This window comes from Ambystoma mexicanum, chromosome 2p (genome assembly GCF_040938575.1).
Source record: "Ambystoma mexicanum isolate Mex_15411 chromosome 2p, UKY_AmexF1_1, whole genome shotgun sequence".
In the NCBI taxonomy this organism is placed as follows: Eukaryota; Metazoa; Chordata; class Amphibia; order Caudata; family Ambystomatidae; genus Ambystoma; species Ambystoma mexicanum.
In genome coordinates, this window is record NC_090923.1 from 291,066,565 (window position 1) to 291,092,586 (window position 26,022).

Consider the following 26,022-nt stretch of genomic DNA (forward strand, 5'->3'; position numbering starts at 1 on the left):
GGTGCATGTCCCCCTCCCCACAGGAGACCTCTAAGGATACCTTCTATTTTATTAAACTCCAGGTTGTGGATTCGAAGAGGGGCGTTTTGCAGGATGTATAAAAAGGGTGGCAGTGCAAGCATTTTAAAAAGGGCCGCTCTGCCCAGTAGGGTCAATGGAAGCAGTGTTCAGTCCCGGGCGTCAGTAGTGAATCGTTCAGTGACTGGGTGTAAGTTGTGGGTTAGATATTCAGAGAGGTCACTCGCTATCTGGATCCCTAAGTAGGGAGAGTGCTCATATTCTATACGGTACAGGCAGTTTGAGGGGATTGTGTGATCCGCTCCTTTAATCAGAAAGAAGATCGATTTGCTCCAGTTAACTTGTAGCCCACTGAATGCCCCATATTGCTCTAGTATTCGCGTGACCATTGGGCAGGAGCAGACCGGATCACTTAAGTATATCAAGAGGTTGTCAGCGTATAGTGATACCTTGTCCTCTGCACCTTCGGGCCATCGAAATCCCACCCATGAGTCTGTATGACATAGTAGCGCGGCTAGGGCTTCAATAATCATTGCAAATAGGAATAGGGACAGAGGGCACCCTTCATGCGTCCCTCTCCCCAACGGGAAAGTTCTAGAGGGCCACCCATTGACCTTGACTTCCGCCAGTGGAGATTCATACAATAATTGGACCCAGCCCAAAAAGGTCTCTCTGAATCCATTATTTCCCAGAGGCTCTCCTACGTCACAGAATCAAAAGCTTTCTCAAAGTCGATAGCTAGCAAAATAAGGGGCTCTCAAAGAACTGGTGCCCTCTCGAGCATCAGGTGTAGTCTGCGGATGTTCATACGTGTTGACCTATCTGGCATAAAGCCACATTGATCCAGGTGAATTGGAGAAGAGATCACCATTTGCAGTCTGGCTGCAAGTACCTTTGCAAGTATTTTTGTTTTGCTATTAATCAATGAGCTTGATCTATATGAGCTACAGAGTTCAGGAGGTGTCCCTGGTTTAGGAATAACTACAATGCTAGCCTCACGTAAATCGGGGGAAAGGCTTCCCTGTTCCTTACAATGGAGGAACATTCTAAGTAGGGGATTAGCCATTTCCCCCCACCCAGTTTCTTCCAAGTTTCAATGGGGAAGCCGTTGGGACTTGTCTTGCCTAAATGTAACGGTAAACAGCCGCCGCAATTTCAGATTCTATAATGTCTGTTTTTTGAGTCACAGATAGAAAGGCGAGTGCGATGCTGTCCAGCACGGTATTGTTTATTGGTGCAGTCAGGCTCTTGTACAGAGCGGCATAGTAGTCTGCGCAAACCTTGTGCAATTTCGCAGTCTGGTTGTACTAGCCCAGTTTTTATGGTTCTAATCTCCCTGGCGTGGCAGTGTCCTTCATCTCTTTGTTCCAGCCAAGCCAATATTTTGCCAGCCTTGTCCCGGTTTCATAAATACGTGTGCGCATTTCCGAATGGGCTTCCTTGGCATTGACTCGGGCAACATTTCGGAGGTGTTCTCTGGCTGTCAAGAGGGACCGATGTGTTTTGGGCGACCCTATATGCATATGTTTTGCCTCTCATTCAATTACTTTCCATTCTGCCTCTATCACTTTTTGCTGGTGCATCTTTTTATTGGTAGATATCCAGGAGAACATCTCTCCTCGAATACTGCTTTATACATTTCCCACATCACTTATGGACTGTCTACAGTATAGTTATTGGTTTCAAAGTAGGCAGCAGTTTTGTCCCCGAAATGGTCAATACATTCTGGAAAGCCTAGGTAGTTATTTAACCGCCATGAGGGGATGGGGTAGGGTGGGGTGGGCTGGGTCTGTTCGTTTTCAGTTCTAACATTAGGGGTGAGTGATCAGAGATTCCCCAGGGCAGCAGACTTGCAATGACCGCTCTATGTGCATCTGGTGTTGCGAGACAAGAAAAATAGTCCAACCTTGAGAGGGAGGCATGGACTCCAAAGTGTTAGGAATATCCCTGCCCTAGTGGGTGGAGTTCTCGCCACACATCACTTAGACCAAGTGCAGAGGCAAAGGATGCCAGTGTGTGCTTTGGGATTCCTCCCACGCATATGTGTGCGATCTAGTGTCGCATCCATGACATCATTGAAGTCCCCGCCAAGGACCCACCGTTCTGGTGGGTTGGTTGTAAGTATAGGTAGTATGTCATCAAGCAGCTCTGCAGTGAGTGGTGGGGGGGGGGCATATATTGTGAGTATTGCTATAGTCTCTCCCCATATTGTACCCTGTTGTAGCACAAATCTCCCTGGGGTCTTGTTCAACCAAGGATAGAGTGAAGGGAAGCTGTTTGTGGAGTAAAATCAAAACTCCCCTAGAGCTCATAGAAAACTCTGCGTGAATTGCAGTGCAGCAGTTTGAACATCGTAAAAGGGTGCATGTTGTAGCAGCCAGGTGTGTTTCAGTGAGAAGGGCCTTGTCCCCAGTTTCATAAATATGCGTGCGCATTCCCGAATGGGCCTGCTTAGCATTGTCTAGGGCAACATTTCAGAGGCGTTCTCTGGCTGTCAAGAGGGACCGACGTGTTTTGGGCGACTCTATAAGTATATATTTTGCCTCCCATTCAATTAATTCCCCTCATGCATCTACCACTTTTTGCTGGTGCATCTTTTTATTGACAGCTATCCAGGAGAACATCTCTCCTCCGAATACCTCTTTATACGCTTCCCACAACAATTATGGACTGTCTACAGTATCATTATTGGTTTCAAAGTAGGCAGCTGTTTTGTCCTGGAAATGGTCAATACATTCTGGAAAGCCCAAGTAGTAGTTATTTAAGCGCCATGTGAGTGATCAGAGATTCCCCAGGGCAGCAGACTCGCAGTGACCACTCTATGGGTATCTGGTGATGGGAGAAAGAAATAGTCCAGCCTTTAGAAGGAGGCATGGACTCCAGAGTGTTAGGAATATCCATGCTCTAGTGGGTGGAGTTCTCGGCACACATAACTTAGACCAAGTGCAGAGGCAAAGGGCGCCAGTGCGTACTTTGGGATTTCTACCATGCATATTTGTGCGATCTAGTGTTGCATCCATGACATCATTGAAGTCCCAGTCGAGGACCCACAGGTCTGGTCATTTTGTTATATAAGTATAGGTATAATGTCATCAAGCAGCTCTGCAGTGAGTGGCGGGGGCATATATTGCGTATATTGCGAGTATTGCTATAGTCTCGCCCCGTCATACACCTTGTAGTAGCTCAAATCTACCCCTGCGGTCAAAACAGCAAAACTTCCCCCTGCCCCACCCTATACTCCGCCCCAACCTGGACCATCTGTCACCCGGACATTTGTTGATACCCGAAACAGCCGGCCATCAGCATCAAAACAAAAACATACAATCCATGATGCATTCCGTAGCAAAACAGGTAAACCTTGTCACACTTTTGGGGGGTGCGCCTGGGCTACACAGCAGTTGGTCAAGCCTTGGCAGGTCCACTGCCCAAAATATACAAAATCCCACAAACCAGTTTCCTTCCTTTCTGTTATAGGTTGGTTATAAGGTGCCTCCTGACATAGTTGTGTCCACCCCTTCACCATAAATGAGGGCACATCGCCATGGATTATCCAAAAATATACATATTTTAATATTTATCAAAAAACCGTCAACTAACAATACATCTACTTAAAAACAGCAACATAATCACAATTCATTCTTACACATTCTAATATTCAGAACATATACCTAAATACATGAAGCCAAAATGACAGAGGGGAAGCAAACGTAATTTGGCCTCTTCTCTGTCTAATCAGTGAACCACTCAATGTCTCTACTGATACCCTGAACAATGGTACCTCCCTGATTCAGGAGGGCAAACAATGTGCCAACACTTGGTATGTGTTTCTAGGACCAACATTAAATATTCACAATGCACTCAAATTAATTCAAATTGCATTTGTTATTGGTGCTGTCTTCAGGGCACTTATTCTTGTTTTCTTTTTTTCATGTGTCCATATTCATCGTTTTACATCACAGGATTTTGTAATATCCCAACATTCTACAAAACAAAGAGAAAAATAAAACCTTAATACCATGGCTACTTTAATTTTTATCACGTCAAGTCTCTTCAGGCACCCTTAGCACCTTAACCTTTACGTGATTCTAACAGGATTACATTTTTTAATCTCACCATTCCCCAGGGAGATCATTTCTTCCAGTGTACCTTGTTCAATCATTTACAAGTGGGAGGCTTTAAAATATCCCTATTCTTATGATGTATCATTCCACTAATGATACATCATAAGAATAGGGATATCATTAGGTAATATCTGGAATATTACCATATTCCAGATGCATACTGAAGCACTGGAATATGATTAACACCAAAGACTTTGCCATTAACAAGCCACGCTTTGCATTCCGACGGATGCCAAATTTAAGAGACAAATTAGTCCACACATACAGAACACCAGTGGACGGGAGCAATAATACTCAACTGACCCTCTGGAATTTACCACCAGTGGTAGGCCACTTTAAATGTGGGAAATGCTCTGTGTGCAGTCTAACTACTAACATGAAGGAAGTTGATTTATAAGGTAGAAAATGGACTCTAAAAAGTTTTACCAATTGTAATTCGAAATGGGCTGTGTATGCCATAAGATGTCCGTGTAAGCAGGACACAAATGGGACAGCTCAGCAGGGGGGCCCTTTGATACCCCCTGACCCTTCCCCTCATTCTGATGGGGAAGGTGAATGTGGGGGAGCCAGGAACAACCGAGAACCTGGGAATGTTCAGCTAACGCCTGGAAGCGAGTGGGGGATACAGGGGTACATTATACTGCAACTAATCTTAGAGATTGGTTCTGAGGGGGGCTCCAGGAACTACAATGAGGTGCTATGGAGGCTGGGAAAGGAAGGGGAAGCTGGTGGTCTGAGCCAATGATGGCAACCACCTCATGAATGGTCCAGACACGATCAGAATCAGGGGGGATGGGGAACGTTGATTCTGTTGGGGAAATGGGCAAGGGGAATGGGGGGCACATGGTTTAATACTGTTAAGCCCACAACACGGGGGGCACACCGAATACCAATGAGATCTAGGGAAGGCACTGGCCAGGAGGGCACACGAGGGATCATGAACTCAGAGATCTACATAGTAGTCAAGCGACTCTCATGCCGGCTATAACACTGGGACTGTCCCTGGGCTCCCTGAATGTTAGGGTCCTCAATTCCCCAATGAAGAGATCCCTAGCGATCCGAGAATTTACTCGCTTAAATTTGGATGTCATGTTCTTGCAGGAGGCCCATTGGAAAAGGGGGAGCGAGCCAGCCATGAAAGCCATGGTGATTGAAAAGGTTCTTTATGCCTCATGTGATGGTAAAAAAAGAGGGGTTGGTTGCAGTGCTCATTGCTACCAAACTGGGATTCACCACACTGAGGGACGATATATAATGGTCAAAGGCCAAATAAGAGACCAACATGTCTCACTACTTACTCCTGGTCAAAATCCTGCTATCCCTAACACTACAGCAAAACCTAAAATAAATAAAAGATCCCCTATACTCCATGGGGAACGACTCCCTCTGGCTTATCAAAATGGACAGTTTATTGGAATAAAGAAAAAAATATCAAAACAAAGTTCTGATAAACCTGGGCGATTCAGTCCCTCAAGCAGACTCCTTGTGACAAAAAAAGTTCCAAAGTAAAGTAAGGCTAAAAGTTTTCTTGTGTAGCAAGCAACGTTCAATGAAAATGTTCAAAAGAAAGAAAACTCAGAAGTCTATGTGGTCCCGCCTGGGACAATAAGGATTTTTTAAATAGTGGATATTCCTCCTGTCCCTTGAGTATGACCTTGTAGACATTTGGTCCAGTACTCAAGTACGAAAGTGGTCTACACTTCGGCATAGCAGGATTTTCAGGTTCCAGATCCCTCCCGGACTTAGCGTCTCCCCAAATACCTTGGTTCGGGGAGTTCTTCGCTGGGTCTTCCTCAGGTTTCAGAATCATAACACTAGATGATATTGTTCTTCTCCATCTCCCACTACTCAACACTTATTTTCTGGAGGCTGAGGCTGTTCTGAGACAAAAAAGAGTGCAAGAGTATCTTTGAGATGTGGTTTGTCTGGTATGCAATCGAGGTATCAGGGCGGAAGTCCTTCAGCTTCTTAGTTGGCTGGTTGTAATCGGGTGTGTCTGGAGGCACGTGCCTTGTTACAGTGTGAACGGGATGTTGGTGTCACTGTGGTCCCACATTGTATATCATTTTGGGAATGGCTATCCTGTCTAGGGATGTGGCAATGCTTCCAACTGTTAGAGGCTCTTCATATGGATTTCTGTATCAGAGTGGACCCTGGTGTTCTCTGGTAACAATTTTTAAAGACACTAGTCAAGACATGTTTTTCCCTTTTGAGGTACCCCTTTCGGCTCCAGGCGTCTGAGAGAAAATAGGAAGAAGATAACATGTTTGGTTGCCCCTCTCCACAACACTGCAGAGGGGCAACCAAACACTTTTTCTGTAACCCTGAATTTGACAATCGGTAAGTGTTCGGTGGCTCTGCAGTGGTTCTTGTCTTTTGGGTCACCGATTCCTTTAATTGTGGTAGGACCTCTCTCTGAGGTCCCGGTTTTACCAAAGTGCTCTCTTATCACAACTGTTCACCTGCATGGTCGGTTGGGTCGGTCGCCGGACTTCGTGTCTCCCAGCTGTTGCCTCCTTTCCGGACCGCCTGCCTTGGATCGGGTAGAATCACGGTTCTGCGCGATACCAGTTATGTGGTATTCTCCTGCTTGAACCCCAGATCCGGTCTGCAGCTTTGGGATAGAGAAGGGAGTGCCAGCTTCTTCTCCCTGCTTCCGCGGACTCTACTCTCCCAACCTTTGGCCGGCTACCTGGACCCACATATCCCTCTCGGATCATTTTTGCACCTTTGCTGGCCTGTGTTGGATTACCAGGCCAGGATCTACTTGTTTTACTTCCCCGTTGCTGGACTCGCCATTGGCCATCGGTGGGTATTGGCTTGCCAGCCAAATTGCAGTATTGTACCTTTCGATATTCAGTAAGCATCTCTGCTGCTCCTGCTACTACTGCTTCCACTTGTCATTTTCTCCTTTGCCGCCCTCTTCTCTTTCTGTTTGGCTTATATAGGGAGCTCCGCCCCAGCGTATCATTGCGTATTTGATCATTGGTTTGTAAAAGTTCTCTCGTTAATCCTTTACTTTTCCTCCCTGAGTGGTCGTTCATATAAAGGGAAAGGATATGATCACCCAAATCATCATTACATGTCTAGTTATCGGCTAAGGTATGATACTGGGCATTTTTGCACAATGGAAGCAGTCGAGAAGAGAAAGACAGAGCATACATCATCACATGACATGACAGATTTTAACGGTCGAGTGGCTGTACAACTGTATGTTCCCCCACCCTCCCCGTTTTGCTGGTCATGCGTCCCCTTGGTTGTCCTGGATGGGGTCATACGGTTCCAGTTCCATAACCTTGCGTAGGGCCAAATGGGCCATCCGGGGCTTGTAAGTTTGTGCTGGGAATTTTTGGTCATATTCCATAAGAGGGGCCCAAATGTCAGTGAACTGATGTAGGAGACCTGCCTTGGTCGCAGTGACCTTTTCTGCCACCAGAATGTCCCATAATTTGATCCACCACAAGATCATGGCGGGCCCTTCAGTGGTCTTCCACGCCTGGGCCGTTGGCATTCTTGCTGCTAGTAGCATTTGCGTAAGGAGTTTGGCAGTCTTCCCAGACCCGGGATAGGACCCCGGTGCCGGTGCACTCAGTAAGATAACTTCAGGTTCATTGGGAACTGCCACTTGGGTGATTTCTTTTATCGTGGTGATACATTGGTTCCGAAAAGTTTGCATTATGGGCAAGGTCCACCACATGTGGAAGTATGATCCAGGATGTCCACATTTATGCCAACGTAGGGGGCTAAGGGCTTGGTTGAACTGATGAAGTTGTGTCGGCGAGTAGTACCAACGAAGGAGCAGTTTATAGGTGCATTCTTGGTTGGTTATGCAGAAGGAAGATGAGTGGGCTCTAGTCCATATGTCCACCCAGATCTGGTCGTCTAATGGGTGACCCAGATCAGTTTCCCACTGTGACATATATGGGGGTCTGGAGGAGAGGACATCATCCTGTAAGAGTTTGTAAAGCTTGAGATCCTGCCTTTCGTCGGCAGCTCCTGGAGGGTAAGTTCAAGAGGGATAGGGTTTTGTGTGGCTTCCTGTCGGACCAAAGGGTGAGAGCACCAGTGTCGAAACTGTGCATAAGCGAATCTGTCCGTTTCGGCTAATTGGAAAGAAGTTTACATTCCTCAAAGGTGCGAGGATGGCCGTTTTCATAATGCTGCCCCAAGGATTCCAGCCCTCCCGCTACCCAGTTCGTAAAGCTTGATGGGTGAAGCCCTGGGGAAAAGGCTGGGTTATGAAAGACCAGTGAGTATGAACCTAGGCCCTGTGGAATCCCCTTGGACCTAGGTGCCCCATCCCACATACTCAGGGTGGATTTGGTGGAGGCCAAGATCCTCATCCATGACAATCGAAACGGTGGTGGGACATGTTGGAGGGAGCGGAGAGGGAGTGGGAGTCGTGACTGTTCTAGTTCGACCCATTTCGGAGGGCTATCCAGTAAGCACCATGCTCGGAAGTGCACCAGTTGGGATGCCATGTGGTACTTTCGAAGGTTAGGGACCCCTAGGCCACCCAAGCGAGAGTTGCCCATCATAATCCACTAGGATATCCTTGACCTCTTACCCCTCCATGTGAATCTAAACATTTTCCTCTGCATTCACAGGAGGGGAGGCAGAAGTGTATAAGAACCGAGGGAGAAGGTTCATTTTACAGGCTGTAATTCGCCCAATGTGAGATATTTCTTGCGAGGACTATTGCTCGAGGTCCTGTTCTAACTCTTTGAAGAGAGGAGGGAAGTTCAGTGGGAATACATCTTTTGGGTGGGCCGGGAGTTGGACCCTGAGGTAAGGTATGGATTTGCGGTTCCACTGAATCGGGCACAGAGGTCAAAGGCTCTCTAGTTCGCCAGAATTCAGTCCTACCCCTAGAGCCGCTGACTTCTCAAAGTTAATGGCAAACCCTGCAACCTCCCCAAATCTGTGCAGTTATTTAAGGGAAGATAACAGCGATGGACGGATTTCTGTTATGGACAGCAGCACATTGTCTGCGTAAAGCAAGACCTTATGTTGCGAGGCGCCAATCGGCAGTCCTTTGACTTTTGGGTCCTTTCAAATTTGTTGGGCGAATGGCTTCATCACTAAAGCAAATAAGAGAGGGGGCAGGGGGCAGCCCTGTCTGATGCCACAGGACAGGGGAATGGGGCCCGACAGGTTTTTGTTAACCCGGAGCAAGGTTTTGGGAGAGTGGTAGTTGGCTAGGACCATGTTACGGAAGCTAGGACCAAAGTGAAAGTCTTCTAATGTGAGTTCTAGGAAAGACCAGTCTACTTTATCGAAGGCCTTGGAAGCATCCAAGGCCAGCAGGGCTAATTTATGGGTGTCTTGGGTCGCTATGTCTATCAAATTGAGGGCCCTTCGGATATTGTCCCCAGTTGATCTATTTTGTATAAAAACCTATCTGGTCTGCGTCGATTAATTTAGAGTGGATCGCCGCCAGGCTGTTAGCTAGTATTTTTGAGTAAATATTAGCGTCAATATTTAACAAAGAGATAGGTCTGTATGAACAGTTATCCCTCAGTTCTTTACCGGGCTTAAGCAACAGAACAGTTATTGATTCCTGCATGGAAGGGGTGACAGAGCCCGAGGTACCAAAGGAATCAGAGAGCGCTGTCACCGGGGCAGTCAATTGTGGGCGAAACAGTAAAAAGCCATCCGGACCCAGGGCCCTAGGTTTCAGGGATTTCATGGCCTCATCTACCGCCTCACCTGTGATGGGGGTACCCAGCTCTTCCCTGTTCATCTCAACGAGTGGCGGAAGGATGGCGTCTCGGAGGTAGGCAAGGCTATCATAGTTTCGGAAAGGTGATCGGCTGCTAGTTGTAGTTTTATGTGTTCTTCATAGTGGATGTGGCCCTGTGAGTCCCAGAGGCCTATGATGGTATTCCTCCTTCTTGCCTTGGCTAACTTGTCCGCTAAAAGTCTATTTGCTTTATTGTTTTTGACGTGATAACTTTGTTTAGTTTTGGCCAGCATGTGTGTTGTCTCGTCTGCATAGTGTGCCTCGTTTCTTCTGAGCTATTTGCAGTGCTCGATAGGTTTTAGGCACCCAGCCTTTTTGTTTGTGGCAAACTTTGGCGTTACGAATTTCGTTTTCCAGTTTCATGCGGGTCTGTCGCTTCTGCTTATGGTACGCCGCTCCATGGGCAATTAGTTCTCCCCTAACCACGGCCTTCATAGCGTCCCAGGTATTCGCTGGAGAGTTATCTTCGGATGGATTCTCCTGAAAATAGTTCTGGATTACTTTGGCTATGGAGTCCCTCAAAGGCATGTCATTGAGCGGGTTCTATAGGTTCCAGCGGCGTTGGGGAGGCGGCTCTGGATTATGTGCCTGCAAGGTTAATTTGACAGGGGCGTGGTCTGACAGCACCATCGCGTCTATTGTTACTTCGTCTACAAAAGTGAGAGCCCTTGGGGAGGTTAGAAGATTTATTTGTGAGGATGTCCGGTGCACGTGTGAAAAGAAGTCCATTACGCCTTGATGTAGAACCCTCCAGGCGTCCACTATCCCCAGTGTGCGAAAGAAGTGGAGGAGACCAGTAGCGATTTTAAAGTCTCTGGGGGACGCAGGATGTGATTTGTCCCATAGTAGGTCGGGGACCCATTGAAGTCCCCCAATGATTATTTGGCCCTCAACAAAGGGGAGTAGTTTATCACCCAACGCTGCATAGAACGATTCCTGTCTGCCGTTCGGGGCATAGACAGAGACGTGAATAGAGTTGTCCATATATGAAGCCCTTGACTGCTGTGTATAGTCCTTCAGGGCAGCATAGTGTTTCAAGTGCCCTGAAATTGGTCCCTTTGGCCAAGAGAACCGCTGTCCCCCCTTTTTTAGCCCTGCAGAAGCCATGTATTGATGGGGGAATTGCCTGTGACAGAGACGCGCAAAATCAATTGGCAGCAAGTGTGTCTCCTGTAGGAAGACCACCGCCCCTCCAAATCCAGGAAGTGCTGTAGGATCGATTTCCGTTTGGAGGGAAGGGTCAGACCTTTTGCGTTCAGCGAAATAAAGTTTATTTTCTGGTGTGGTGGGCGTTCCTCTGACATGATGGGGGGTGAGAGATGCGGTTCAGTCGCCATTCATGTCATCTTTCGTCCTGATTCTGTGGTGCAGCCGAAATGTTAACTTAGGCTTCGAACTTGAAGCTACAACAACAAACTTAGAGGGCACCCAACATTTTTTGTCAACGATGCCCCAAACAAACTGTAACAGAATTGCCATCCTACCACTCCAAGGGTTTACAGGTGTCATTCACCTCGGAGTCAGGCATTGGCCGTGTGAAGCCCGTTATGAAAAATTGAGTCTTCGTATGTTCCCTTTCGTTGCGGTATCCATAAACTCACCATCAGGGACCACCAGTCGAGCTTGGTGTCGGGGGTTGCATGCTTGTGTGCCTCATGCCTCTAGACCACCAGGCCCTGCAGATGCATTATTTGATTCGCCGGCCCTTCTGGACCTTTGTCCAGGCCTCCTGTCTCGGTATCGGGGAGAGATCATCCGTGGCACTGCCGACCTTCTCCGTGTTCAGGCGAGGTAGGCTGCAGGATCATTTTGGCATCTTCTAAGTGCCCAATCGTTTGAGGGACACCTTTGTAGGTGAACTGAAGTGCAGTCAGGAATAGCCAACGATACTTGACATGTTGATCACGAAGAAAAAGCGGCAACGGCCTCAGGGCTCTCTGTTTTTGTATCGTTGCGAGGGCTAGGTCTTGAAAGATCTGCTTGGGGGGGGCTGTTGCCGCTCCTCGGCAGAGGCGCAATCTATCGTTGCGGTCCAATGAGTTGGGATTTAAGATGCGGGAGAAAAGATTGGAATAGGTCCCCCACATATTCCGCTAGCCTTTGATCTGGGACTGAGGAGGGCACCCCACGTATGCGTAGGTTGTTCCGTCGGGCTCTGTTTCCTAGTTCCTCCTGTTTATATTCCAAAAGTTCATTGTTGTTTGAGGGTTTAGATTTTATGTTGCATTTCCACGAGCAGTGTAGCACGTTCCTGGGTTAGGTCCTCCACCTCCCCCACCTTCTGCTTGACCTCCAGAACCCTTTGGTCAGTCTGTTCCAATTTTGTCCTAGGTTCTGACATGTAGGATCGAAATTCTGACTTAATGTCTGACATAAAGGCCTAGGTGTCACTTTTGGTGGCTAGCTGGTTGGTGTTTTCTGGGGATGTTGGAGGAATAGGTCTGGAGGATTCAGGCTTATTCCCTTTATCTGGTGGGAGCAGCATTGTAGAGATATCCACACTTTTGGGGGGTTTTGATATGTCTTGACATCTTTGGCGGATTTCAGAAGCGCCTTGACGCTCCCTCCCCAGGATGTGGTGGATGAAGGTTGCAGAGAACTTCACTAATTTGGAGAGGTGGATCTGTGATACTGTGTTCCAATGTCCCAGGGCCCTGAAAAAGTGTTCCCCTGGCGGTGCTAAAGGCCCCAGCCCCAGAGTCTTTGTAGGTAGGAGATATTCTTGCTTAATTGGGCAGAATTGAGTCCATGTCGATGGAACTACGCTCCACTTATGGTTCAATAGTGAAATGGGTTGTTTCAGTCAGGCTTATAGTTCCCTTCCACAAAATGATAGCTGGGTGAGAGGGGGGAGAAGGCATTCGGGCTTGATTCTTCAACTCCCCCAAGTTGGATTGCAGAATTTATTGGGACGTGCTGGGGGGGGGCATATTCTGGGGCTTCCACCGTGTGAGAGGCGTTGAATTGCATCCATGAGCAGTTATGGGGCCTATATGATCGTTCCGTGGCAGCTTCCGCACCTTTCCAGCACGTGGAGATGTGGATCTGTGAAGGCAGCCTTACCTCCACGTCCCGAGGGTCAGACCTTCTGAGGGCTCTTCAGCTCTGCGGGCTGAGAGGGAAGGCTGAGCACCCCCGCTGTGCATATTGCTAGAAGATAGAGGGAGGTAGAGCGCACAGCCCTGCGGAGGGAGGAGAAGCACTTCCTGAGCCTGGGCTCTGCGTTGCTGTTGCCGTGCTGGGAATGGGTCGCTGGCGGTTGGACCCACCCTGCACCTCCACCGGGTATGAAACCTTCCAGGCCCCAGAGCCATGAAAGTAAGAGAAGAAGGAGGGGAGAAGGGCTGTGCCCCCACCGGCCCAGCGGCACCGGTCCCAGTGGCGTCACTGTCACCTGGGGTTACCCGCATCGATAGCTGCAGGTGTTAGCACCAAGTTGCTAACCGGGTGGTCGGGTCTGTGATGGTGTGGCCCAGCAGATCTTCGCTCCGCCACTGGGGTGCTTCAGCTTCTGTCCCCTGTAAGGTCTGCCGGCCATCTTGGTGCTTCAGCTAGAGTGGGTGCAGCTTTCGGCGGTTGCGGTCAGGGTGAAAGAGGCTGCGCTAGAAGCTCAAATTCATCCAGTGGATAGTCAAGGTCTTCCGATCGCTGCAGGTAGCATTGTTTGCTTGCGTCGTGCAGGGAATCAACACTTAGTTGAGTATAAGTGCGGGCTTCACGCGAAGGCCATTATGGAGGCGAAATCATCGATGGCTCTCCAGGCCACGCCCCCGATACTGGGCATTTTTACATCAGGGAACAATCAAGTGACTCAATACGAGTACGGCGGTAACCATGGTTACCGCCAGACTCGTATTACCATTCCGCCTCCGTGATTGCCGGAATCACTGGGGCATTACAACCCCGGTGACACAGTAATTCCCATTCCCATGGAGTCCTGTATGACTCCATGGGGAAGTGGAAACACCGCCAGCATGCTGTAATGGTGCCGGTGTTTCCATATCCGCCTGCAGGCGGGTGGTGTTAAACCCTCCAGGTTAGACCTGGCCGGAGTGACACCTCCTGCCTTACTGGACTCTTAATCAGCCTGTCCGGAAACAACGGTGGTGGCGCATTTACCACCACTGTTCTTTCCGGACCGGCTGACTCATAATGAAGCTCAGTGTCTTAAAGGGCCCATAGCCTGGTTTAGCGTCACTCCTTTTAAGATGGTTTCTTCCTACCATGGGATTCTCCTGCATTGCACCAGCCCCAAGGGGATTCTTGGTTATCAGCCACACTGCTCTGGCCCAATGGGAAGGTCTACCCTCACCCAAAAGAATTGACGCTATCTGTAAGATCATCACACATTCTAATGAGCAAGGCCGTGACGGGGACTTTTACGAGTTAAGTTGAACAAAATATACTTAACAGATTTTCCCTGAAAGCGGTGTCAGTCAATGTAAGAAGTGACAAACATTCAGAGAAAAATTACAAAAACATTTTGTATGTGCTTGCAGATCGGAATGGTTAAAGTTGAACAAGTTAGAAAAGTACCAAATGAGCTGCCCTTTTTTGTGAATTAGGATGGACGTCCTGCATTTGTAGGTGTATCCCTCATTTGCCTTGCTGACCTTTCAGCAACACACATTTTAAAATTGGAGTAGAATTATTATTATTATAATCGTTTTTTTTATAGCGTGCTTAACACCGAAGAGATTTCTAAGCGCAGACCTGGGATTCAAACCTGTGTTCCTCTGCATCGTCTTGCTTTCAAAGATAAGCGCGTTGCCACTGAGCTATAATACCTGTGTCAAAGAAGTTACGGCAACCGCCTGTCCCTTCAGTCCTAGATATGTATGTGGGCTGATTAGACATCTGCACCCACAAGTTCCCATGTGAATTGCAGTTTGTGTGCCTATAAACAGTGTTTTTTTTTAGTGCAAATGCATTTGTGTCTCGAGAGGATAGCTCAGGGGCAACGCGCTTGTCTTGGAAGCAAGACGACGTGGAGCAACAGAGGTTCGACCCCCGAGTCTGTGCTTAGAAACCTCTGGGTATTAAGCGCGTTATAAATAACCAATTATACATACTCACTCTTAACAAAGGTTTGCGTTGTGGGTTGTACTTGCTGTATTCAAAATTGAAGAACTGTTAGTATAACTCATGTAGATGATTGAGAACACTGTGTGGTGCGGAAGCATTCCTTATGAATGCAGAATTCCCCAAAATGATAAATGAGGGAAAAGAATTGCATGGAATGTTAATAATTGGACAGGTAAAAAAACAGAGGAAACTATTTGATAGGAAAGAGCAAGGTGGTATAATCTACAACTGCACTATTACGTGAAATGTCAGTTGACCGATTTTGTAGCTGTGGTTGGTCCATAATGATGGTGGTGGATCTTTACCGAGTTGAATGAGAAGGGGTGTAATCCAGGAAATGGAGCAAGAACAAAGGCCAAATGGAAGAAGCACGGTTTAAATAACTGCCATATTTGATGTTCCTGACAGGCAAGACAAGTAAAATGCAGTGCCAGTTATGGATCAACACAGTTAAGAAAGGAGGAAGATGCAGGAAGGTTGTGCAATGGGAAGGGGAAGAAGGATGAAAGGGTTGAGCAGGGTGAAAAGGCTACAAAAAGCTAAAATGCAGCAATGTCAGTGCACACTCCTTATTTGTGTGAGGCTCTCATCCACTCTTTACTCATCTCCCTTCTGTGTAAAACCTGAGGGTCTTTACCTCCCTACTCCCGGGGGATCTTCTACACAGGTGGCCAGGGGAGGGCCATCGATATTGGATCCCAACCCTAGGGGTGGACGAGCAAGAGAGGATCACCTGGGTGGAGGACTAGCCGCTGAGAGCCTATGGTGTAAAAGGGCTAACGAAAGCGCAGTGAGGGAGCTGTGTCTCTAAGGAGCCAGAGGCGGGTCTCCTGAGTGAAGTCCATGGAACAGTGTTCGTTATCCTGGGCCAGAGAAGCCGCCCAGGAGAGTTTGACGGGCTGGCGAGGAGTCCTTGGTCTTCAGTCAATGAGACCGCAAATTACGTTAAAGAAATCACAACCGGTGAGTTCAAAGCCAAAGGGGAGCCCAGTTGATGATAGCGGCAAAGCATGAAGGATAAAATGTTGCAAGCGGTAAGATAATTACAAGGACAAGCGTAGGATAAGAATCGCGCTGAAGAGTAAAGCTTTGATTGGCTGTTGTGAAAGTTGAAAGGCCAGAGAAACAAAGTAGTGAACATTTGCATGTACATTAACACGTGGTGAAAGGAGTTCTAGTGAACATAGACATTGTGTACAGGAGTGAAGTTTACAGAGAGAGTAAATATGGAAGCAAGTGATGGGGGGGCTATGCTGCTTTGGGGAAAACGCACGCAGCGACCCTTTGAAAACTTGGTGATGAATTGTAAAAGGTGCTGGGGGCAAGATACTGAGGAAAGCTGAAGTTGACCTCCAGAAAGGTGCTGTCAGGGATGCCATTTAGGGATCACCAGGGGTTGTAACTGCTACCCCTGGGGGCCACAGTTGCAAACCCTGGCGACTCCCTTGTGTCCCCAACTTAATAAGAAAAAAAGAAATATATATATATATATATATATATATATATATATATATATATATATATATATATGTGTGTTTTTTGCACACAAAACATGTGTGCTCCTGGTGTTGCGGGGCCTTCTGCGGCACTGGTGGCTCCACCACACCAGGTCTGCTGGGTCCCCGACCCCGTCCTCGCACATCAGGGTGAAGTCTGGGCCCGGGGAGGCACTCACTAGGGGTTGGAGCTGACACATGTCACGTTCAGCTCCATCCCCTTCACCCTCGGCTTCCTTGCAGCTCACATACAGGAAACTCTCACAGCTTCCTGGTTCCTGTTTGTGAGCTGCATGGAGGAGCCGAGGGGACCTGGAGGGATGCACCGAAGCGGCAAGAAAAAGGTAATAAGGCTTTTATTTGTAATATGATGTGTGTTTTGCATGTGTGAAGTGTGTGTCAGATGTATGTATGTGAATGGTGGGTGAATGAGATGTGATGTGTGTTTTTGAATGTTATGGGTGGGTGGGGTGTGCCTGTGTAGAGAATGTAATGAGTGGGTGTAAGAGAAGATGTTAGTGACTGGTGGGTGAGTGAATGAAAAGCGATGTGATGTGTGTTTTTGAATGTTCTGGGTCGGTGGGTGGGTGCCAGTGCAGAGAATGGAATGAGTTGTTGGAAGAGAAGATGTGTGAGACTGGTGGGTGAATGAGAAGTGATGTGATGTGTGTTTTTAAATGTTGTGAGTGGGTGTGTGCCTGTGTAGAGAATGCAATGAGTGCATGTAAGAGAAGCTGTGAGTGAGTGACTGAACGAGCATACATGTGGTAGTGTTTGTTTGAATGTTCTGGTGGGATTTGGTGTTTGCCTGTGTGGTGAATCCAGTGTTAGTGAATGCGAGAGAAGATGTATGGGTGAGTGACCGGTGGGTGAAAGTGGATGCATGTGTGCGTAAAGCCTTGGGAGACTGGGGATCACTGGAGCATTGTTGCCACATCCTTTATTGACTTTGCATGTTTTACTGGTATTTGTGGGCAAAGTCAGGTTCATGTGTGCCATTCCCTGGCTAGAATGCCATTTTGGGCAGTCAGTCTAGCCATTGCTTACTGTGGCATGACATTTATTACTCGGCATCTTTAAAAAAGTGAGCATGATATGTAGGGTTACCTCGCTAGACTGATGTTTTGGTGTAGCAGCCTGTATATTCTTCACTGTAGCATGATTTGCTTTATTAATGATGAATAAAGCAAGATAAGTGTTCTTATGGGTCTAGAATGGCTTACATTGGAACCAGTTCAGACAGATTTTCATATTGTGGCATGTCACTTTGAATGGCCAAACCAATGGGAGTATGTACTTACATAGGAGTACTGGCATATATTTTCAGAGCCAGTGCTGTGCCCAGTGTCAGTAATGATGCTATAGAAAAAAGTCTTAAAGCTAGCATAAGTACGGTCTTATATGGGGATACTAGCAAATGTTGGTGGAGCTAGCATGGAAGTGTTGGGGAACAGCCAGCATACATTGTTTTTTATACTGACATATATTGCAGGGACCGGCATGATAATACATTGTCAAATGCCCTGTGCACTTTTGGTGACTTGCATCTATTGTACTTTTCATGATTTACCCTACACGACCGATTGTTGGCCTTTTACCCACATTTTCCCAGGAAGTGCGCTGTGTAATGCACCATTTAAATCCATTATTCAACACATTTACTCTGGGTAGGTAGAATAATCCAACCACCCAAAACTCATTTTCGTTAGTCCCAATCACATACTTGTGGCAAAAATGTATACCCTCCAAAAAACAACTCACCAGCCACCACTGGTGGATGGTATATTTGTGGACCAGGACACGCCCCTTGTCTCTATGTTACGTTAAAGATGTAAGCTTTGATTGAAAATCCGATTTACTTCTGTCACTTGCAGTAGTGCATGCCACTGCAGTAGCATAATCATCATGGACATTGCGCATACCTGGTGGTCAGGTCTGGCCCAGGATGTGGCGTGCCTTGTGCTTTCTTAAGGAGCTTTCGGGGCCCCCACAGCATGTCTCGCAGGGGAGCTGCCAAATTTTTCGGTTCCATGTCTTAAAATCGCGGCTAAAATGGCCGTGAATACAAATTATTGCGGCCAAAATGCAGTGGTGTTTTGCGCCACAATCAAGTAAAGGATGCGAGGGACACCCCTGCAACCTCCGGACCCATTATACCATTTAGAGGGAGCGGGTGACACCCCCGAAACCCATGCTCCCCTTAAATGGTATAATGGGGTACACTTTTACCGGGTCAAACCACAGCATTTATGCCACGGTTTGTTTTTACCTGCGAAATTTTTGCCACGATTTTATTACCTGATACCAATTTTTCGCTAAGCCATTGGGCACCACTGGGTCTGACAAAGGGGGGTAGTGTGCTGTGCGTGCCTTGAGGTCTGCCAGTGAGTCCCCAGGTGAGAAGCAACTTGTGGATGTTTTCAATTTTAAATAACTGTTTGTTGCTATGGATTTATGCGTGCAGCAATGATATTACATTACATGGTCCTCTGGCACCCAGTATTACGCTTAGGTAATAAAAACTATGGGGTGGTCTTGGGTATATTGAAAGAACCTTTCCCAGGTATTATACTCCATCAAAGATAACATTATCAGGAGCACTCACTCCTGTGCACGCAGACCAGTCTGATAAGTTTCTTCTATCGTAGTGGTAGCTGACTCATAGATTCATTAATAACAAGGGAATTTTGTTGATACTAAATCCTGGTCAATGATTTCATTATCAGGCCTTGCTCATGCATCATTTCTCTCCTGGTTAAACAGCAGCGCACACCTCCCCAGATCAGTGCTTTTTTCACTTGTTTAACACAGCAACACCACAGATAACACGTACTTCTGTGTCCATTGATCTATAGATGTTTCATACACTAGCTGTAGCCTGCATTCTAGATTTCGGTTAGCCTGTTACAAATTCCTCATTATTTATGTTTTACATATAGACCCACGTCGAATCTGGAAAATGACATTCACCAGGTGTGTAATCGTGGACAAATCATGCCTTCCTGTGATGTCACTTGGGGGTGGGGTCAAATTAGATCACTTTCTGTGATGTCATCGTGGGGTCAAGGGTTGTGTGATGTTACTTCCGCTACCCATGGCATTTTGGTGAAATGACGTCCCTGGGTGCCGGGGGCACACTGATGAAAGTAAGCCAAGATTTAATTGCAAAAGGAGCCGGGAGGACGCTGAGAAGAGAAAACTGATGGAAAGGCCCAAGTATTAGTGTTGTCCCACACAGGACCAAAAGTACTGTGTGTGCATTTAAAGTATTTGCTAGGTTGAACTGTTGTATAACTGTGTGAGGAGAGCCAAGGTGTCAAGAGTGGTCCCGCCTGGGGCTGAGGAATACTGGGTGTTGTTGAAAGGCTCTGATAAACCAATATACCAACCTGTTGTGAACTATTGATAAGTAGCAGACTTCCTGAGGAGAGTTGACACAGAGAAATTGTTGCCTAAAGGAACTTTGAACTTGTGCGTCCAGAACAGTTTCAACTTTGTAAAAAGAACTTGGTACTGTGCCTTTGAAAACCGAGGAATGCATGCTGCATCCCAAGTGGCTGCTATCCTGACCTTTACTTTGAAGCACCCTTTTTATTTAGTCCAACCCCATGCACACATTTTTTGTATTAGAGAGTGTGAGGGCAAGCATAGGTTTAACACAGACACTTTTATTTTGACTAACTTGACTGACTTTGGAATTACAATGTTGTTGATGGTTGAGACTACTCCCATTGTAGACGTAGGGCAAGTTGGGCAGTCTCCAAATCCCTTTCTATATAAAATTAAGGTTTTCATAAACTTGAATCATTGTGTCTGTTTTTCTCTCATGATACCATTCTTGTCTCACACTTCCCAGTGAGATAGGAACTGAGGGGGAATCGTTGCCGAGAACAATTCTTTTATAATAGGCTGCGGATTGAGATTGGGTTTGTCAACCCCCCATTCACCTTAACTATTGCTTTCAGGGTTTAGTAATTTGCGTGAAACCTTTTCAAAAGGTTCAGTCCCACTCCCAGCGTGCGTAGCATGCAAACATAAAATTTCTATTTACCTCATCACGTGCCTTTTTCGGCATTGAGCGTTAATAGACAAGTTGGTACTGTTTTGCCCCTGTTTGCGGCCTTATCAATAACATGCAGCACCCTCCTTTTGTTGCCAAAGGTATTCCACCCCTGGATGAACCCATATTGGTACTGCGAGATCAAGGATGGTAGTTCTCCTTCCAGTTGGCAGCCAGTACTGTGGTATCTAGTTTTGCGTCGACATTTATAAGTGCTTTCGGCCTGTATGACAAGACCAACTGTGGATTCGCTCCGATTTTCGGAATCAAGGTGATGTGTGCCATCTCCATGGAGGTCGCTATTTTGCGCTCTTCCCAAAACTCATTGAAGAGCTCCGCTGGGTGAACTGTGTGTAGAATATAGCTATTAGCCCATCCTCCCTCAGACTTTTGTGGGGCTTCAGTCTAGCGATCACCCTGTGAACCTCATCCAACATTGTCAAACCCTCTAACTGCTCCCTATGGGCCTCAGTGATCCATTGTCCTCATTGTCACACGATTCTTCCTTATAGAGGTTACCAAAAAACTCCTCTACACTACTTTTTCCCCCTTGCGTCCCCACTATCCACTTAACCCTATCCCCTGTGGTTGCTATGAAGGCCCTATGCTGTCTGCTGCGCATCTGCCTTGCTGACACCGTCCCAACCTTTTTCCCATGCTTATAGGTCTGCCTGCACTTCAGTGAAGTACTCTCTACTGATCTTCCCACAAGGTGTTTAAGCTGTACCCTTGCATGGGATAGCTGTCTAGCTACCCTGTTGGTGCCCGCCTCCTGTGGGATGCCTTCAGTCTCCCTATCTCTTGCTTGAGGCCCTACTCTGATGCTCTCCTAGCCTTTCGCAAGCCTTTTGACACATTTATCAGAAAGTGCCTAATATGCTTCTTAAAAGTGTCCCAATGCTATGCTATTGTCCCCTCTGCTTCCCTGCCCACTCCCATATATTTATTCCTGCTTCCAGATCCCTTTATCTCTGAGGAGGTAATCCTCCAATCTTCACCCCTTGTACCCTCTTTGCAGTCCCCCTCCATCGTGACTGGTGCGTTATCTGACACCATCTTTTTCACTGAGTGAGTGATCGCATGCACTACCCTTGGCGTCACTAAGATATAGTCTATCAGGGAATATGTTTTGTGCACATGCAAATAGAAAGAGTAGTCTTTGTCCTGTGGGTGAAGCGTATGCCATGTGTTCCGTATTCCCACCTCTTTGATCCTCCCTCTCAGCTGTTTGGACATGGACCGCGTAGCATGCTCCCTCTACCCACTTAGGTCTGATTACATGGCCAGATAATTGTCCCCTGCTGCCACCAATTCCCCCTCTACAAACCTACCTAGTTCGGTCAAGCACCCCTCTAGAATTTGCTCATGTCCCTGGTTAGGCGCATATAATGAGACCCACATGTACAGCTGGCCACCAAAGTTCCCTTTTAGCATCACATATCTTCCTCCTGGGTACCTCTTTACCATAACCCCCTCCACTTTGATAGACTTGTGAAACAATATATGCACCCCCACCCTCTTGTTCCCTGCCGTGGCATTGTTTTGCACCAAGTATTCCCTGCTCCTCAACCTCCCCACATCCCCCTTCAGCAAGTGAGTTTCTTGTAGGCATGCAATCCCTGCTCCTCTTTTCCCTCAGCACTGTCAAGCTCTTACTCAGACTGTTCAGCCCCCTGACATTCCATGATTCTAACTTATACATTTCCCATCCATCTTGGTCCATCCCATTCCTCCTGGTACATCATCCTTCCTCCCTACCCCCCAGTATTGTGTTTCCAAACCCTTGACCCCTCGACTACCACCATACAGTGGATTTAACTATTCCTGGATCTGCCATCCAGGTTCTGAACGTGTCCCCATTTTGTGAGTACCAAGCAGCGTCAACCTCTCCCTGCTCACATTTTCTCCCATCACCTACCCTCCTCCCTTGCAATCACTGCACTCTTGGCGGCAAAACACACATTAAGGCTGGGTTGCAGCCTCCCCCCACTCTCTCTGCCACAACTCAGGGCTTTTTACCATTTTTCAAAGAAGTCCACCACTGGCTGCTCCCTGTCGCAGCTTTTGAATTTCCATCAGAATGTTTATGTACCTCTAGTCTCTGCTGGTACTGCAAGCCCCCACCCAGAATCCTCAGCCCTTCTTCCACTTGTGACCTCGTTGGAAACAGCCACTTGTACTTAACATCCTTCTGGCAAGCTCCACCGTGAGGGGCTTTAGCGATCTCCTCTGTTCTAGTGTCACTTGGGAGAGGTCGTTGAACAATTGGGCTTCACTCCAACTCCAATGTATTTTGTCTACAACTCTAATGCACTCATAATCCTGGATTTGCCCTTTAGTTGCGCATTTTGACAACAGCGTCTCTCGGACGGGTCCCGGGTTCCGCTCTCCGCCTTCCCACTCTGTGTACTTTTCAACCTCTGCCCTTGCTTTCCCTCCACCAGTCCTCTGAACATGTCCCTGACGCACCCCTCCAGGTTGGTGCCTTCTGCTCCCTCCTTCAGGTCTTCAATCTGAATGTTGTCCCTCCGAGATCTGTTTTCCAGATCTTCACGCTCCTCTTTGAGCCATCTCAACCTCTCTTCCACACTTTGCGCCCGCTGCGCCAGCTTGGGAACCTTCTCGGTCAGTCCAGTGATGTGACATTCCACTTCCATCACCCTCTTCCACAAGCTATCAATGCCTCTCTGGTTTGCCGCAATTGCCTATGAGAGATCCTCCTTGATGCTGGTGGCCTCCGTCTTCACTGTTTCTGTAAGCTCACTTTGAATTTTGCAGGCGGAGCGTTTAAGTCCTTCTTGGTGAATGCCATTTCATTCCTCTTTGCTCTTCCTGGTTTCCAAAGTTTAGCGTGGATTGAGTGCTTCCTCACTGGTAAAACCCCTTTCCACTGTGCCTGGGTGCAGGAAATCTTTTCTTTGGTCCCATATACATACACAATCCTCCCTCTGTGGTGTCTGAGGGTGGGTGACGTATCTGGAGCTCACTAGTCCAACTTGAAAGCTCAGATATGTGTATTTATGCAGTCACAGACCGCAGTACCGGACTTGGTAGTACAGGACTACTTTGCCCCTGCAGCTTTCATTTCACGGTAGGCACTCTTTCTCCTCCTCCCAGTCCTCTGTCTTATTCCCAGAGCACCAGTAAGTGAAGATAACTGAAGGGCTGCCTCTGCATGTCACTTCCGTTCTTTGCTTGCGATTAGCACTCTTGACCCCGTACGTTGACACTTGACAGTGGTACAGCCGGTAACTTGGCTGCTTATTTTGATAGTGAGCAGGCAAACTGTTCACGCTCTTGCACTCTTCACTTTGCACTCCCCAATCCCTGTCAAATGTAAACTTTGATGCAGTAACCACTTACTAGTGCTGCTGACATAATTTCTGCCTGCGCTTACATTTTTGTGCCACTTGTTGCAGTTACAGTATATCTGGAGGCACAGGTATTCGGCAATGATGACCATTTAAGTGGAGGTTCAAGCACCCTGCAATTTCTGCAGTATTCTACATAGCGCACCTTCTTCATTTCTCCCTTGTGTGGCGCTGCACTGGCGTCTGTCTCTCCTTCCCCTCGGCTGTGCGCCGCGTCGAGAGGCCTCCCCCCCTGCACTCTCCACCTCTGCTGAGGACCCCTTGCTGGCCAGCTCTCACAGTGGGGGCCACACATTACCTCTTTCAGGTCCTTCTGGGCATGTCGCCTCTCACCAGTCTTCCCAATGCCACAGCCGGTCCCCAGGATTGCCAGCACCTCTGTGGGGGGTGACCCTCTCTCTCATTGCCCCCTGCCTTCACACCCAGGGATCGGTGGTCCGCACACCCCGTCGCGGCTGCCATTTTTTCTGTGAGTCCTCTGCCTCGCCCCTCGGTTTAGTCCAGGCCCCGCAGGCAACACTCCTGTTGCCGGGATCAGTGTGGTGGCCTGAAGGAAGACAGAACACAGGTTGTGTTAGAACACAGTTTTTATTTAGACACCTTCACTAACTTGTTGAACTGGGGATAAGCAGAGTCCAGGGCAGGGGCAGAAACAGTACTCACGTAGGTATTCAGTCCAATGCATGCAGTTGCTTCACTGCCTGCTAGGAGTGCTACGGGTGCACACATCACGCATCCAGAGCACCCAGGTGGCTGCCCTCAGCCATGGCATTACGCTCTGTGTGTAGGCCACAATTGTCAGGGCCTGAAAATTATTGAAGCTCCAGGATCAGGAGCAGCGCTGGACAGTGTTTCTTCATTCACTGCCAGCTTCTTTCTGTCGCCTGTGGCGTTTTCGTGCTTTCAACGCTTTGTCTTCTTTCGAGATCGCCTACCCGCGATCTTGTGAGATTACGTCCCCACAATCAGCCTCGTGATTATGATTGCTTCTCCGATACGTTTCATCCACCGTTCCGAGGATCGAAGGGGAATTTTCACCTTTGCGGGTGGAGAGCTTTCATTTGATGCATCCGCCTAGTCGTCAATCTTGGACACGCCTCTTCTTTATCATGCTTTTAACCCCTTAAGGGTCAAGGACGAGGTATCTCGTCCTTGGGATTACCTCATTGTTGCCAAGGAAGAGATACCTTGTCCTTGGCCCTTAAGGGGTTAAAGCAAGCATAGTAAGTGTTATTACGTGGCTAGAATGCATTGACTAGCCATTTCTTGCAGTAGCATGACATTCTCCTGCTCGTTCAAACACATTCACGTTCACTCGCACATTCATTTGAATGAATCAGTTTGAATAAGTGAGTGAATGCCGTGTGAATGCTTTTATAAATGATTTCAAACAGCGTTCACTTGCTCACTCAAGCGACATTTGCACATCATTTACTTGCCTGTTCAAACACATATTCACAAATTCAAACAGCATTAAACAGTATTTACACACCCCCAACCCCCATACATAAAATACTCACTCACTGACACACGCCTATACATACAAATTTAAATGTTTCCCACACCTCAGTCCTGCTCTGGATCCTTCCAGAGCACTTCCTGGTTTCTGTACGCAGGAGTCAGCACATGATGACACGACACGCAACCCCTCCCCCCAAATGCCCTGTTAAGTTTGTATGTGCAGGGAGACACAGGAGCTCCACCTCACACATAAAAACGTGCAGTATCCCAGCCTACATCCCCAATTGGCCATGCAAGGCTGGGCAAGTGAATCGCCCCCGGCCTTGCATGGCTCATTGAGCATGCCTGCTGGGAAACTAAACTGTCAAAGGGAAACAAAGTTTCCCTTTGACAGTTTAAGCCAGCCCAGAAGCGCTCCCTCAGTTGCAACCAGCAGCTGGGGCAGTGCTCAGTGATTTCACTTGGCTGGTGCTGCTCGTCCACGATGGGTGAGTGTTCAGGTGGGTGGGAACCCTCTTGCCCCATCATGGAAAAGCCACCTTTTACCACATTTAATAATATGTCAGAAGGCTGGAAAAGCAGCCAAAACTGGTTGTTATTGACTCATTTCAAGCAGTCTGATTGTCAACAAGACAATGACCATCCGCTATGTGCACATTTATAATAG

The 26,022-nt window shown here is 47.6% G+C and overlaps 1 protein-coding gene across 3 annotated transcripts in view; it reads left to right on the forward strand.

The window, feature by feature from the left end:
• PTPDC1 (protein tyrosine phosphatase domain containing 1) overlaps positions 1 to 26,022 on the forward strand; it is a 980,126-nt gene that overhangs the window by 774,816 nt on the left and 179,288 nt on the right. The window lies entirely within an intron of this gene.